We start from the raw sequence: 16,625 nt of genomic DNA, 5'->3' as shown, positions 1-16,625 counted from the left end.
GAGTAAAACCTTCAGCTTTTCATTCTAAGTATCAGCAGAAGTTTAACATATAAAGGACCATGATGGGCCATCAAAATAAGCTACATGCGTGTGTCACAGGTGTGCACTGGAACTAGGAGGTGCAAAACATGTAGAGGAAGCAGTGCAGTTGTGCTTTGTAGCGATGTTTCTGAGAACCACCAGATGTCAGCATCCGATAACTCTGAAAGAGGCTCTGGCTGCCTTTTTTATTTTTCTCTGCGACAGACTTTCTGTTCAGCCATTTTCTCCATCCATAGAGAGAGTGAATGAGAAATTGTATAACATTTAAAATAATCCAGATAAAAAAATGTATGAATATCAGCAATTCATTGGATATAACTATTTTCCAGTCCCAAATTTATGATATGTTAAGCAAAGTTATTAGTAAAAATATTGGCGTGCGTGTGTGTGTGTGTGTGTGTGTGTGTGTGTGTGTAACGTACATTGCCGTGGTATGAGAAAGAACCACTTCAAACATATTCTTATTCCCTTAAACTCTTAACAAGTGCTTTCTATCTGCTGCATCATGGGAAAAATGAGGATATCTGATTGTTTCTTTCCTGTTTTCACTCTTTTGTAAATTTAGCCCTTTCTACATTTTGCGTGGTTATTTTCAGATCTCTCAGCATTTCTGCAGAGCTAGTACTACCTTTAAGGCTAGAAAAGTCTCTTGCTGATCACGTGTGCAAGGTAAAATCAGTGAATTTGTGAATGAATCAATGTGAGGAATTAATTAATTCATCCTAAAGAGCAAGTCATGTCTCTTAAGCCAGACCCTGCGTTTTGAAGAAGGCGTGTTGGAGAATCCACATCATTAAATTTCTTTGGACTACAGGTATTCTGAGTCTGCAGATGACAACTAAGGATTTACCATTTGCCTTTCCCCTTATGTTCCTTCCTCTCAGCACCTGACTTTAGGGAGTGGAGAGCCAGACAGGAAGAGTCTGTCTTTCTCAACTGTGAGATATAATCCAGTGAGACCCATCAAAGTCCTCTGCTTACAGTCAACAAATGAATATTATACAAAGTCTGTGTATGTGCAGGCGGCAGTTTTGGGGAAAGGGGGGCACAGGACTAGGGAATTTTGACACTCAACAAAGGTCCTAAAGATTAGTTATGCAGTGATTTCCTGCTGAGAACTGGCTACAGTTTGGGCATATTTATCCCTCAGTTCCTTGGGTGAGGTCACTCTTTCAATCCCAATTCTAAAACAAGGTCTCCCCTTTTCTCTGAGAAACTGTAGCTACAGAATGAGATTGTAAAAATCTATTCATTTCGCAGATGTGTATTCAGCCCAGCTCTCTGTGAAGCACTGTGCTAGGTTCCATGGGGGGATACAAAGATGTATTCAAAACAGCCCCTGTTTCAAGAAGCTTAAAATGAATCGTCTAATGAAACGACAACATATTTTAGTCTTAATGTTCCAGAATTCATTAATACTTGAAACTCCTATAGCACAATTAGGAAGAGGACGCCGAATCATCTTGCAAAAAAATCTTCATTGGTACGTTTAACATACAGTGAAATTAAATCTTACCAGCTGACTTTTTATGATAAAGTAATTGAAGTTTTTAGAAGAAAATGGCTTGCTTCAGGCTATGGAGTGAGCTGAGATTATATAACCATTCTCACCAGCAAGCTTCTGCCAGTCTGTTCTAACTCCTAGTAAATCATGATTAAAAACACTTTGTTAAGCACCAGGTACAACAGAAAATGGAAATTCTTGGGTACTTTTACATTCCGTGTCACTGTTAATATAATAATTCTGGACTTGGGTTCCTGGGCACTAACTATTTGGCAGGGGAGAATTTATTTCAGTTTATCTTAGAAGGATATGTAGGATTTACCTCTTCTTTTACTTCAAGTTTGTGAAACTGAAGCACTTCCCCACTGTTAGCTGTTTCCCCACCAAATCTACCCACTTTTTAGTAAATACATTAAAGCAGCGGCCCCCAGCTTTTTTGGTACCAGGGACCAGTCTTGCGGCAGACAGTTCCATGAACTGGCAGAGGGGGGTTTGGGGGATGACTCTGGTGTCCTGTGGTTCTCGTGCACTTTATTTCTATTATCATTACATCGGCTCACCTCAGATCATCAGGCACTGGATCCCGGAGGCTGAGGGCCAGGTGTGTCTGTGTGCACCTGGGAACGATTTCTCCTGCCAGCCCCCTGTCCAGTGGGGATGTCCACTGAACGGGGGGCTGGCAGGAGCAGAGCCATCACTCAGACAAGAGAACAGATGGGTGAGAACATTCCCGCATGCAGCTCTGGGGAGCTGGGTGGAGAACAGATTCCACGCCCATTTAGTTTTCAATCTGCCTTCACATCATGTTTATGATTTTGTGGAAAAAAAAAAATGTCTAGTTGGGTTAATTGAAGGCTGAATTGAATTACCTCCTAAACTTGCATTCTGACCCAACAATAACTCTTCATGGACCATAAGGAAAAAGAATCCCAGATTCACACGGCTTGTATGTAGACTTGAGAAGACTTGTAGCTCGCAGTTTACTCCTTATTTGTGAATATTTGCAAACATGATATTGACAAGATGATGGAAGAGACCCATTAGTGCTAGAAAAATGATATCTGTATGTGCCCGTGTGTATCTGTCATTTAATAAAATAGAGATGAAAGACTGATGAAAATAAGCAAGAGAAAATATTTGGAAAAATAACTAGCTATCAGTTTGAGGATAAATAACTAACCAATTAGTTACTGAGCCTGCATAACACATCATACTGAGCAAGGGATTCATTTGAAGACGGTTGAGCCTATGACACTATTCATTTTATCTGTGTGCTTCAGATACTCTCAGACATTTGAAAGAAAAAGTATGTGAAGGAAGGACTAACAATTTTTACTTGTAGAGAAATGCTTTGAGATACAGAGATAATATGATTTTTTAAAGTTGGTTATTCACTGAAATTAAAAAACATTTTACATGCTAATGTAACTAACTCATGGACATCCATCTTATAGCTCCTATAGGCAGGACCACGGCATGACAAATCAAAGGAATAAGCCCATCTAATCTTTATACATTCCTCTCAATTTTGCTGTGAAACTAGAACTGCCCTAAAAAAAATAAAATAAGATACACTGGGTAGGATCTGTACTAAAATGTTGAAAAGAAATTGTCGTAAAAGATATTCTTACCTTTTCCTGATCTTTGTGCAAAACATTTATCTTTCACTCTTATGTGCCATCATTGCTGTGAGTATTTGTAAATCCTCTTTATTTTAGCTTGATGAAGTTGCCCTTTATTCTTAGTTTCTTAGTGTTTTGATCACAATGGGTGTTGCATTTTGTTAATTGCTTGCTCTGTATTAGTGAAGATAATTATATGTTCCTTCTTTCAGTGTATGTGTTAATGTGGTGAATTGAAATGTTTAATTTTCAAATGGGAGACAAACCTTGCTTTCCTGAGATAAATCAGAATTGAATTGTTCCTTTTTATATTTTGCTGGATTCATTTTTGCTCAAACTGTGTTAAGTATTTTTTCATCTCTATTTCTTGAGACATGTTTGTCTCTGTTGTTCTGTTTGTAATGCTGGCATCCTCTTCTGTCAACTGGAAAATTTGCACAAGATTGACATTACTTATTTTTTTAAATAATTACAGTTGTATATTTTCTTTGTGGGACAGTTTTAAACTACAGATTTAATTGCCTCAGTTGACAAAGGACTATTTAGATTAGTAGCTTCTTAGTAACTTTTGTCTTTCAAGGAATTTGTATGTTTCATCTTTGTTATCAAATTTATTGATGCATAATTTTTAAAGATACTATCCTTTTATCATTCTACCTTAAGGATACATAACATTGTCCTCATTTTCTTTCCTGATATTGGTAATTCATGCCCTTTACTTTTGGGGTTTTTCTGGATAAATGTTTATCAATTTTGTTGAACTATTCAAAGAACCAACTTTTCAGGTCATTGACTTTTCTCTATTTTTCTGTTTTATACTTCATTGATTTTTGCATTGTCATTATTGCTTCCTTTTGCTTACTCAAGGTTTGATTTGTCCTTATCTTTATAGTTTCCCAACACAGATTAGTTTTAAGATCTTTCATGTCTTCTAACATAGAGATTTAATGCTATAAGCCCATTTTCACCTGAATTCTACAAGTTTTGATGTGCTGTATTTTCACTCACATTGCGTTCTAAATATGAACTGAATACAAAACCAAAATTTCTGTTTTGAATTTTTTTTTGACTTATGAGTTATGTAATAGTGTGCTAATTTATTTCCAAATTTCAAAGACTTCATCAGATACTATCCTATATTGACTCTTAGGTTATTTTGTTGTGGGTACAGATCACATTTTGATGGTTTTTCAATTTATAGCAATGTGTTACCACCCAGAATATAGTTTATCCTTGTGAATGGTCTGCATGATCTAGATAGGATGAGTAATTTCTGTTGTTGAATCAGGCTTGCTTTGGAGATTTGCTTAGGATTGATCAAAGCAGCCTTTGGTCCAGGGCTAACCGACGCCCCCTGTGGAGCTGATGTTTCTCTCAGGCCTGTGTCCAGTGCTCGTTTATTATAAAGTCTTTCTGTTCAGGGATTTTCCCTGCATATGCTTCAAGCAGTGTTTGTTCCATCGCTTTCCGGTCTTTCCCAATCTTCTGGTGGTGCCCTTGTACACAGTTGCAGATCAGTAGTCCAAGACGTATGTGCATCCCTCGGCTGACCCATGGAGTTTGTCTTTTGTGACGCTCACTCCTCTCAGATGACCTGCTTCACACACTGGGGCCACCTTGGTGGACTCAAACACCAGTCTGTCTCCTCAACTGATAACTACTGCTTCGCTTCCCCAGCCTGTACCATGGCTTCCAGACCACTAGTTGAGGCAGGTACATGGTGGGCTTGATTTGTTCCTTCATGTCAGGAGTCACAGCACACTGCTGCCTGTGGTCCAGTGTTGGAAAAGTATTGTTTCATTTTTGTCTAGCTTTTTAGTTGTTAATGGCAGGAAAAAATTCCCAGGCCCATGTACTTGATTGCGTTTAGTCTTTTTGCAACCTTCTGTTTTTGAATTACATTTGTTTCAAGTTCACATTTCTCATAATTACACCTATCTTTGAAAAAATGACTATTAATTCCATATTTTACAGAAGAGAAAATAAAGTTTAGAGAAATCAATAAATGGGCTAGGCATAATATTTTCTTCCTCTTAGGCTGTACCCCACACTGATTCTCTACAACCAGAGTTCTAGGAATTTGAAACCAGGCAGTTGTAGCTTTGAATACAGTACCATCACTTAATAACAAATTAATATCTCTGTTTTCTCATATGCAAAATGGAAATAACAACAAAAACTCTCAGTAGTACCTCATGATAATAAGCATTGATACATACAGAGTTACAATTTGGATGATAAAGATGATGGTTAAAAATTGGTGCTCCCATAACTGGTCTTCATATCAACATTCCATACATATTCTGCATTGCTTCTCTCTCAGTATTGAAATTAGTGGTAAAAAAGGGATTGAACTCTAATGTCTTTGCTCATTTAAGGCTCAACTTAATACATATCTTGTTTTATGTTTTATCACCTTGAGCTGTCCAATCTGTCACATGAGTGTGTGATGACTATTTTTGTTCACCATCAGTGAATATTACCGTCAACTTTTATTTGTGCTTAGTTCATCTTTTTAAAATAGTTCAATTCAGTCGCTAGTTGTGTCCGACTCTTTGCGACCCCATGAACCGCAGTACACCAGGCCTCCCTGTCCATCACCAACTCCCGGAGTCCACCCAAACCCATGTCCATTGAGTCGTTGAGGATATCCAATCATCTCATCCTCTGTCATCCCCTTCTCCTCCTGCCCTCAATCTTTCCCAGCATCAGGGTCTTTTCAAATGAGTCAGCTCTTTGCATGAGGTGGCCAAAGTACTAGAGTTTCAGCTTCAACATCAATCCTTCCAACGAACACCCAGGACTGATCTCCTTTAGGATGGACTGGTTGGATCTCCTTGCAGTCCAAGGGACTCTCAAGAGTCTTCTCCAACACCACAGTTCAAAAGCATCAATTCTTCTGTGCTGAGCTTTCTTTATAGTCCAACTCTCACATCCATACATGACCACTGGAAAAACCATAGCCTTGACTACATGGACTTTTGTTGACAAAGTAATGTCTCTGCTTTGTAATATGCTGTCTAGGTTGGTCATAACTTTCCTTCCAAGGAGTAAGCATCTTTTAATTTCATGGCTTTAATCACCATATGCAGTGATTCTGGAGCCCAGAAAATTAAAGTCAGCCACTGTTTCCCCATCTATTTGCCATGAAGTGATGGGACCAGATGGCATGATCTTAGTTTTCTGAATGTTGAGCTTTAAGCCAACTTTTTCACTCTCCTCTTTCACTTTCATCAGGAGGCTCTTTAGTTCTTCACTTTCTGCCATAAGGGTGGTGTCATCTGCATATGTGAAGTTATTGATATTTCTCCTGGCAATCTTGATTCCAGCTTGTGCTTCATCCAGCCCAGCGTTTCTCATGATGAACTCTGCATATAAGTTAAATAAACAGGGTGACAATATACAGCCTTGACATACTCCTTTCATGATTTGGAACCAATCTGTTGTTCCATTTCCAGTTCTAACTGTTGCTTCCTGACCTGCATACAGGTTTCTCAAGAGGCAGATCAGGTGGTCTGGTATTCCCATCTCTTTCAGAATTTTCCACAGTTTATTGTGATCCACACAGTAAAAGGCTTTGGCATAGTCAATAAAGCAGAAATAGATGTTTTTCTGGAACTCTCCTGCTTTTTCAATGATCCACCAGATGTTAGCAATTTGACCTATGGTCCCTCTGCCTTTTCTAAAACCGACTTGAACATCTGGAAGTTCATGATTCATGTATTGCTGAAGCCTGGCTTGGAGAATTTTAAGCATCACTTTACTAGTGTGTGAGATGAGTGCAATTGTGCGATAGTTTGAGCATTCTTTGGGATTGCCTTTCTTTGGGATTGGAATGAAAACTGACCTTTTCCAGTCCTGTGGCCATTGCTGAGTTTTCCAAATTTGCTGGTATATTGAGTGCAGCACTTTCACAGCATCATCTTTCAGGATTTGAAATAGCTCAACTGGAATTCCATCACCTCCACTAGCTTTGTTCGTAGTGATGCTTCCTAAGGCTGCTTGACTTCACATTCTAGGATGTCTGGCTTTAGGTGAGTGATCACATCATCATGATTATCTGGGTTGTGAAGATCTTTTTTGTATAGTTCTTCTGTGTATTCTTGCCACCTCTTCTTAATATCTTCTGCTTCTGTTAGGTTCCTACCATTTCTGTCCTTTATTAAGCCCATCTTTGCATGTATTGGCTTCAAATTAGCTCTTGCTTGCCACTTGAGGATAATCATTTTGGGATTACATACTTTGATAAAGCCTGATGTAGTTACTATAGTTGTTTTTTATTCATTACATGGGATTTTATCCTTTCAAAACCAAACTATATAGTAGTTTTGACATAACATTATTTAAGATAACAAGATGCTCACATTGATGTGCAGCGTTTAGCCTCTGCACATATGTCATCCAGAGCCAGAAACCAAGATTTTCTTGTTTTCAAAAAGGCTTGAACATTCAATCTGCTGTAAAATATTTTGTGCCTACTTAATCCTTGTGTAATCCTTTCATAATCCAATTTCTTGAGTTAATTTGTTCATTTATAAATGTTTCCACTGCATTTAAAATTAAGAGCTAATGTATTTCTAAAATAGAATTGCATCCTTCATAAATATAAAATGACTTTATAGTGAAGGTATATTTATATATTGTGGTTCAAGATTTTTCTAGTTTTAATATAAGCAGGCAGCATTCCATATTACACAGAACTGGACCAGCTGAGACCCGAGTCCATCCTGTAGTGAGTTTTGGAGTCTGTAGTGATTTGTCGCAATTTTCTTTATAGTGAGACCCACACGTGTGCACCCCGGAAGCTCATGACACCCTCTCGGCGACTCCCCCCAGCTTTTCATTCTGTTTCTCTGCACAGTGCTCACCAGTTTCCCCTGGGCTCTCCTCACTTCTCCAGCTTCTAACTGGAGGTTCCTCTGCCTCATTCTGTCTGACGTGTTTCTGTCGTTGCTTCTGCATCTGAGGCAGGAGGACAAGTAATTAATTATTTATTTATTATTATTTTTTTTTTTTTTTTTACCTATTTGACATTAGAAACCTTTTATTGAGACAAGGCCAACAGAGGGCTGGACATATTACAGGGTCAAGGAAGACTGAGGAAACTAATCTGACTTCTTTCTCCTCTGTGGAAGAGTGGGCAGCCCAAATAATGAACAGAAGCCACTCCGAGATTACTACTTAAGGCAATTTAAAAAATGAGATCTTAGCCAAAAAGCCTATACATGGCATAAAAAAAAAATTTACATCTTTTGGATGGATGGACTAAAAAGGCTACACTGTCTACTCAAAATCTGTACAGCAGGAACCTGTTTTCAGCAGGTAAGCCTATTTACAAGTAAGATCCTTTTACTCTTGTAACATTGTCCTGTTTTAAGAAAATATATAATATCCATCCTCTGCAGAGTTAGTCCATAAGGCCTCTATGACTCCACAGAAGTATAAAACTGTCTCTACTATAGAATTATTTATACAGCAGTGTGAATACATATAAACACACTTGCCCCTCGCCCCATCCTACAAACAGGTTATAAATATCTTGAATGAGAAGTTATGGCTTATTCATTTTTATATCTTCAGTGACAATTAATAGGCACTCTAACTCAATTATTTAAAGTGCAATAGATGATCACGCCATCCTCTTAGGACAATAGTCCCTTCATTCTGCGAGAGGGACGCCTCTGTCACGGCTGTCACTCCACTACCCCAGGCTTGCTAGGGAGCCGAGGTGTGAGGAAGCAAAGAAAAGGAAACTAAATGGGATTTTCTCTTACCTTCTTCCCTGGTGGCTCAGATGGTAAAGAATCTCCCTGCAGTGCAGGAGACTGGGGTTCACTTCCTGGGTTGGGAAGATCCCCTGGAGAAGAGAATGGCTGCCTACCCCGGTATCCTTGCCTGGAGAATCCCATGGACAGAGGAGCCTGGAAGGCTACAGTCCCTGGGTCGTGAAGAGTCAGACGTGACTGAGCAGCTAACATTTATCACTTCCCTTGTGTGTTAGAAGATCCCCACCGTGCTCCTCAAACCAGAGCTGGAGGACTCCCCTGGAGCTTTGTGTTGGTCCATGATGATGCCACTTCCAAATCTGCGGCTGCACTGAGCCAAGACCAAAGGTAATAACTGGGGAAAAAATTAGGTAAAACCACCACTATTTGAGGTACTTCATATTCTAGTTAGTTCTTCAATAAGCCTATTACTATTTACTTTTTTAAAACTAGACTTTATTTTTTACAGTAGTTGTGGGTTCACAGCAGTATTGAGCAGAAGGTAGAGGCTTCCCATATACCCTCCAACACATAGCATATACCCTCCAAGACAGTACATTTGTTCCAACAGAAGACCTATACTGACATATCATTATCACCCAAACTCTATAGTTCATACTGAAGTTCACTTTCAGTGCTGTAAATTCTGTGGGTTTAGAAAAATTTATAGTGATACTGTTTGCCATTTTAATGTAATATGGAGTAGTTTTACTGCCCTAAAAATCCTCTCCACCTAGTAATCCTTCGCCTCACTGACCCCCTAGCAACACTGATATTTTACACACACACACACACACACACACACACACACTATATATATGTATATAAGCATATATATGTGTGTGTGTGTGTGTACACCAGAGGATCCTCTCCTCTTCCCAAATATGTTTATTAGCATAATGAAAGCTGAAAGTTGTCACTGAATTCTTCCAGGTAGAAATGTTTCTCTAAGGTTATAAAGCAAAAATTAAGACGTACACAAACTGAACAATGATATTTATAGACTACATCTCTTATTAAACACACACAATGTTAACATGTTTTTAAAGGAAAATAGGTAAGCTAATACACTTTCAGAAAGCTAGTAGACAAATATTCCCTTGTAGCATATTGTCATTGGCCAAGACAAAGCTCTACCAAAGAGCAGATGCATCCCGATATCTCTGTTGTTATGAAATGGAGACCTAATCATTTTCTTAGGCAGTTTATCTGCCGTCCCAGGATCAATACTTTATATCAGAGAGTGAGCTAACTGTGACAGCGTGACATTCAAGTTGGCTCTCCTTCTTCAAGTGCTATAAAAAGCACACTAAAGACAATCAACAAGCCACAGTAAACATCCCCTCAAGTACAATTTTAATTGAAAATAATAAGCCAAAATAGAAATATAATAAAACGATATATTAATTGGCTACCTCAGGTTTGCATCCCCAAGTTAGTTGCAAAATTATCCTAAGGCAGGTCATTTAAAGCTACTGATGTCAGTTTCCTAGATATAAATCCTACAAAATAATGGTTCCACAGAAAAGTGATGAAAAACGTCTAAGTACCTTTAAACTGAAAAGTGTTCTAAAGTGTTAGATTTGATGACAATGCAGAGACATGCTATATTATTGATCCCAGAGGTTGAACCATGTAATGAGATGACCAGGAGCAAGCATGAGTTTATTTCAAAGTACAGGATGGCCACAGACCTACTCTGTCATCGGGTTCTGAGAGTGATTCCATAGTGCCATCTTAAAGTATGAAGAATGTGTGCACGCTAAGTCACTTCAGTTGTGTCCAACTCTTTGCAATGCTACTAACTGTAGCCTGCCAGGCTCCTCTGTCCATGGGGTTCTCCAGGCAAGAATACTGGAGTGGGTTGCCATGCCCCCCTCCAGCAGATCTTCCCTACCCAGTAATCGAGCCTGTGACTCCTGTTTTGCAGGCAGATTCTTTACTGTTGAGCCACTCAGGAAGCCCATGAAAAATAATAAAGGCTAAAAAAAAAAAAAATAAGCTTTCATTGAAAAGTAACTTACATTGACATCAGCTTACATGCTAACTCATCTTCCTATTTTAATTCACTCATCACTGGAAATCTTTGTTCCGAGGTTTAAGCTATTTCTTTATCATGAAAAATCTGAAATGATGAGACAACTAAGTACACAAGATTTTTCAATCCAAAGCATGAGACTCTCCCAATTTGTGATTTTTTGGAACTAAATGCTAAAATACAAGATACTATTTATGCAAACAAAAGTAAAGACATACCCTTTGGTATACACAATCCAGTATTGTGAATGGATCACCTACAATTGATTGTAATCATTTGTAAACTCCTTTACAAAATATTATTGTTGAAAGGACCACATGATGAAGGAACTCTTTCCTTCAAAAACCGATACTCTGTTTTTTATGTAAAATAACTGTCATTTCAAACATGACTAATTTTTAAACACTGATTTTACAAAAGAGACTGCAACTGTTTTTTTTGGGAGGCCAACTGTTTTGCCTTTTAGCACAAGATTATAAATTATAAACACATAAATTCCCCCCATTTTTTTCATGAACAAAATGGGAAAATGGTAAACTGCTAAAATAGTCATTTGGGCAGATGTCTGCGAAATAGTTGTAATAAAGAAACAAGCTGTCATCAGTTTAATCTATTTGGTTATATTGTTCCTTTAATTTTTCTACAGAATGCTACATATTCACAGTGAAATCCTGAGTCCAGCGTCCTGTAGAAGTCACAGGAGCAAAGAAAAGGTGACATGATGTTATCCCCTTCATCTACTCCTCACCTCATGTGAATCATAATGACAGAAAACCTGAAATATAATTCAAGGTGGTTTAATAAATTATTATATTTTGGGGGCAATTCATTGAATGTCTCTGAGTTTATTTATAAATGACAAATTTTTAAAAAATGATCTCTACAGTCCTTTTCAACCCTCAAATGCAATGATTATAGTGACATAGTTAACTGTTTAAGACATAGTAATGTAATCAGATCTCATCTGTCAGCTACTTCACACACATCCTTTTACAAAACATTTTGAAGTGGGTACTATTTTATTCCAATTTCAGTTTCACAGATATGGATGCTGAGACAAAAAGAGATGCAAGATCACAAGGGCAGAAACAAGATATGAACCCAAAGAGATGTTCTCAACGGTCTGCATTTTCCTTCTTGTGCCTTTCATTTAGCTTAATTTGATTTTTAATGCAAAGGAGTCATCATGTATCACGTACATGAAATGAAGTTGATAGACTGAAGTGTATAGGTTCATTACTTTGGACAAATGTGTGCATCCATATGGCCCCCACCCCAATGAAGATCTGAGTACTTTCATCAACTCAGGAAGTTCCCTCCACAGCTTTTGAAAGAAGTGAGGTGTCCGATGACAGCCCACAAGGAATCCTGCCGCAACACTGGGGATGAGTGAGGAAGCTACGAAGGGCTCCATCCCAGGCGAGCCTTGAGATGGGTGAGGTCTGTTACGAACATCCAGAGCCAGATGACCTGGATGGTCTAGACAAACTGTGACTGGACTGCTGACCTGCCGAAACATAATACCTGTTGCTTTAAGCCACTACCGTTGGGGTAATTTGTTAGGCAGCAATAGAGAAGGACACAGCGACAACAGGCTTGTAGTGAGATTTGCATTTGCTTTGGGAGACTCAGTGCAGTGTTTGAAGATGCATCCTCCAGACTGGAGGCTGTCAGAGTGAAGGCAACTCTATGGTTGAGCATCTCAATACTTTTTACTTAAAAGGCAGGAAGAACATGGTGCCCTTAGAGGTCAGGTGGTAAAGAAGCTGCAATCATTTCCATTAGCAAGGACAGAGAGAAGTAGACATCTTGTGAGGTTGGTTTGGACAGTTTTTGTTTTGTATTATGCCCAAATAATTCTGGAGTGCTCTTTGTTTTGTCTTGTTCCATCATCGTTGATTGACTTATTTTTGATTTGCCGATCTTTAAAATTGTTTATGTTCATCTGGAGAAAACTTCCAATAGCCAAACCAACTGACAGCAGTCAGGGTTCTTTTCTCTCTCTTTCTCAATCCATTAATATGCTCCAGACACTCTTGTACAACTCTTTTTTTGTGGACCCCCCCCCCAAGAAGTTCATTTCTCTTGAATAATATCTAGGAGTGTTCATAGTCTAGGCAGATGTATAACTTCATAAGTAATTGCCAACTATATTCTTTAAAAATTTTATTTTAAAAAAAGTTTTTTACAATTTTGTGTTAGTTTCTGCCATACAATTATATTCTTATCAGTAATCTATGAGAATTACAGATGCTCTACATTTTCAAAACATAATGTTGAAAATTTTTCAATTTTAGCTATTCTAATGAGTGTAAAGTAGTGTCTTATTTTGGAAATGATTTTAATTCCCCTGATGATTAATGATAGTGAGCATCTTTCCAGTGCCTATTTGGCCATCTGTACATCTTTTTTAAAATTTATTTTTATTTGGATGATAGTTGCTTTACAATGTTGTGTGTACATCTTCTTTCTCAAGTTTCAAGTCCTTTGCCCAATTTTATTGGATTTTCCTTTCCTTATTAATTTGTAGGAGTTCTTTGTACATGTTGAATATATTTCCTTTGTCTTTTATCAAATATATGCAAAATGAGTACTTTTATCCAGTTGGTATCTTTTGTTTTCATTTCTTTGTCCTTTAATAAGCTAAGGTTTTAAACTTTGATGAGTCTAATCCATTACTGGCTCCTTTAGACTTTCACAACCTGTCTAAAAATTTTGCCTATCCAAGGGTCAAGATGATATTCTTCTCTGTCTTCTTCTAGAAGCTTTATAATTGTAACTTTTATGCTTGGGTCTATAATCCACTTCAGATTAATATTCAAGCATGGACATGGAACAATGGACTGGTTCCAAATTGGGAAAGGAGTACGTCAGGGCTGTGTATTGTCATCCTACTTATTTAACTTCTATCCAGAGTACATCATGTGAAATGCCCAGCTGGGTGAAGCACAAGCTGGAATCAAGATTGCCAGGAGAAATATCAATAACCTCAGATATGCAGATGAACCACCCTATGGCAGAAAGCTAAGAGGAACTAAAGAGCCTCTTGATGAAAGTGAAAGAGGAGAGTGAAAAAGCTACCTCAAAAGTCAACATTCAGAAAACTAAGATCATGTCATCTGGTCCATTACTTCATGGCAAATAGATGGGGAAACAATGGAAACAGTGACAGACTTTATTTTCTTGGGCTCCAAAATCACTGCAGATGGTGACTGCAGCCATGAAATTAAAAGATGCTTGCTCCTTGGAAGAAAAGCTATGACCAACCTAGACAGCATATTAAAAAGAAAAAACATTACTTTTCTAACAAAGGAAACATTACTTTTCCATCTAGTCAAAGCTATGGTTTTTCTTGTAGTCATGTATGGATGTAAGAGTTGGACCATAATGAAAGCTGAGCACCAAAGAACTGATGTTTTTGAACTGTGGTGTTGGAGAAGACTCTTGAGAGTCCCTTGGACTGCAAGGAGATCCATCCAGTCCATCTTAAAGGAAATCAGACCTGAATATTCATTGGAAGGACAGATGCTGAAGCTGAGACTCCAATACTTTGGCCACCTGATGCGAAGGGCTGACTCATTTGAAAAGACCCTGATGCTGGGAAAGAATAAAGGCAGGAGGAGAAGGGGATGACAGAGGGTTAGATGGTTGGATGGCATCACCAACTCGATGGACATGAGTTTGAGCAAGCTCCAGGAGTTGGTGACGGACAAGGAGGCCTGGTGTGCTGCAGTCCATGGGGTCACAAAGAGTCACATAAGACTGAGTGACTGAATTGAACTGATGATTTTTTTCCATTGGGTTACTACTTTGGCACTTCTGTCAACAATTTGTCATCTATCTATCTATAAGATCCCAACTCCTGTCCATTGGAATATTTGCCCATTTTTACTCCCAAATTAATTTTTATTATGAGAATTTTCAAATAAATCTTGACGTCAAGTGGTATAAGTGCTCCAACTTCATTTTCTGTTTTGAGTGTATTGCAATTATAGATCTATTGCATTTCTAGTTTTAGAGTTGATTTTAAACTTGTTCTTATTGTTCCTTGCTTGTTTAAAGATTGGAATAAGCCATCAGAGAGTGAAAACTGATGATTCAGGAGAGACTGGGGGAGGGAAAATTTGCTGGAGTGATCTTTACCCTTCAGTAGGTGACAGGAAGTGGGATCTAAAATACATCAAGTGTGTCTGGCCTGAAAAACGTGAGCAATTCATCCAAATTGAAAAGAGAAAAAGCAGATATTGATACAGATAGATTAAGAGATTGGTGATGGGGATTTATGGAGATGTTGTTCTGTTTCTCATTTCTCCCTGAAATAGGAGACCATTTCTAACTGAATGAAAAGAAAGCACTGGAAGTTTGATAAGATGACAGAGGATGAGATGGTTGGATGGCACCACTGTTGCAATGGACATGCGTTTGAGTAAACACTGGGAGTTGGTGATGGACAGGGAGGCCTGGCGTGCTGCAGTCCATGGGGTCGCAAAGAGTCAGACACGACTGAGCAACTGAACTGAACTAAAATATAAGCATATATTTTTACATAGAGGAATGAACTTTTAATTTTTCAAAGATTAAATTATTTCATAATGATCAGTTTTGAAAAGCATATATCATGAAATTTTTGTTCATGTCAAAGTTCTTTAACATTTAGTTCTTTATTATCTTGTTGCTATGCCTAGAAGGGCTTCCCAGGTGGCAGAGCGGTAAAAGAATCTGCCTGCCAGTGCAGGAGATGCAGGAGACTTGGTTCTGATCCCTGGGTCTGGAAGATCCGCTGCAAAAGAAATAGCAACCCACTCCAGTATTCTTTGTCTGGGAAAATTCCATGGACAGAGGGGCCTGGCAGGCTGCAGTCCATGGGGTCGCAAAGAGTTGGACACAAATGAGCACAACAACAACAAAGTTAAGCATCTCATAAATATGGAAAAAATAAGAATTATTATTTCATAAAATTTGAATAAGGGATAATTTTTTTTATTGTCATCAAAGTGATTTTTTTAAAAACAAGACATTTTCCCATGATCTACTTATAATTATTGTAGCTATTAGTAATTTAACTTTATGAAATTTCCAAATTGTCATTTACAATTATACATAAATGAAGAATAATATAATTCCTTAGGTTTTATGAAAGTTTAGGTTTTTTAGATAACTATTTTATCATTTGTAAATTGCCATTGCTTGATTTGGCCAGAAGAAATTACATCCAAAACAAATGAAGTCCGGAAAAAAAATTTTTTTTCATTTCATTCATCTCACCTTGACATTTGGAAGCAAACCAATAAATCATTTTTTCTTTCTTAATTGCATTAGACATTTTTGTTTCTCTACTAGTTTATGAAACACTAAAGAAAACACAAAACAATAAACATTAGGCAAGGAAACAGCATAAACTGGGAATCGTTATCATTTGCTAAATGGAATGGCCTCCACAGCCTCCACTCCACCCTCTCCCCTCTCCCCAGCATTCCCCCGCTGTAGGTCATGCACAGACTTTTCACTAAAGTGTGAAGCGATAGGTCGGCTCAACCAAGGCAATAAGCATCCTAAGGAATTAGCACCGATTGAACTGGAAAGAATGCACACACAGGAAAGAGGAATAAACAAAACAAGAAAGAAAAACCAAAAAGACGCTGCAGAAACTAATA

The 16,625-nt window shown here is 38.1% G+C and overlaps 1 long non-coding RNA gene across 1 annotated transcript; it reads left to right on the top strand.

The window, feature by feature from the left end:
- Positions 1-9,176: 9,176 nt before the first annotated feature.
- Positions 9,177-11,800, top strand: LOC139032618 (uncharacterized). The gene is made up of 2 exons (XR_011485183.1): positions 9,177-9,281; positions 11,618-11,800. It is a non-coding gene; the product is annotated as an uncharacterized lncRNA (long non-coding RNA).
- Positions 11,801-16,625: the final 4,825 nt, after the last annotated feature.

Source organism: Odocoileus virginianus, chromosome 32 (genome assembly GCF_023699985.2).
Source record: "Odocoileus virginianus isolate 20LAN1187 ecotype Illinois chromosome 32, Ovbor_1.2, whole genome shotgun sequence".
In the NCBI taxonomy this organism is placed as follows: domain Eukaryota; kingdom Metazoa; phylum Chordata; class Mammalia; order Artiodactyla; family Cervidae; genus Odocoileus; species Odocoileus virginianus.
This window is presented reverse-complemented; position numbering and strand designations above follow the sequence as displayed.